This window comes from Arachis duranensis, chromosome 2, assembly GCF_000817695.3.
Source record: "Arachis duranensis cultivar V14167 chromosome 2, aradu.V14167.gnm2.J7QH, whole genome shotgun sequence".
Lineage (NCBI taxonomy): Eukaryota > Viridiplantae > Streptophyta > Magnoliopsida > Fabales > Fabaceae > Arachis > Arachis duranensis.
The window spans coordinates 46,690,301-46,690,992 of NC_029773.3; positions in this window are offsets into that span (position 1 = coordinate 46,690,301).

Here is a 692-nt window from a genome sequence, read left to right on the forward strand (position 1 = left end):
CTCTCAGACTCTCTATCTTCACATATGCTACATTGCCTACGAAACCTAGCTAAATACTCAGAATCTACCACAGAAGGGACTCTTAGAGGAACAGGATCTACCCAACCAAGACCACTTGGAATCTTGGTAGACATCGCTTGAAGAAACCTTTCGAGACATAAAATTCTTGCCTACAAAGAAGAATACAACAGCAAGCAAAAATCACATAAAAGCAGACAGCGAAAACCCATTCAGCAAAAGCAAGAAACAGAGATATTTTAGAAGAAAAAATAGCAACCCGGAGCAAAATACCAGAGAACAAAAAAGAGTCCCCCCCCATGTACAAACAACTGGCGGCGCCTCTTTTCGGGGCAACCCAGGCATAGGAAAAAAGAAACAAACAAAGAGCCACACAAAAGAAACAGAAGCATATGTGCACAAGAAAAAGAGATGGGAACAAACCTAGAAGAAAGAAACGAGGACGACGAGCTTCGAAGCGAGGAGAACGGAACGGCGGCGCAGAGGAAACCCCGGAAAGACACGCGGAAAGATTCGGAGAAGAAGAACGAAAGAAAAAGAAGCGGTGCTAAAAAAAGGGAACAGAATAAACGAAGAAAAAGGAGGAAAGGGGCAAATAAATAATGCCTTCACAAAGCCCGAACGGAAATCGAGGAGAAACGGTAAAATGCAATAAATGCAGGAACGGCCATTTT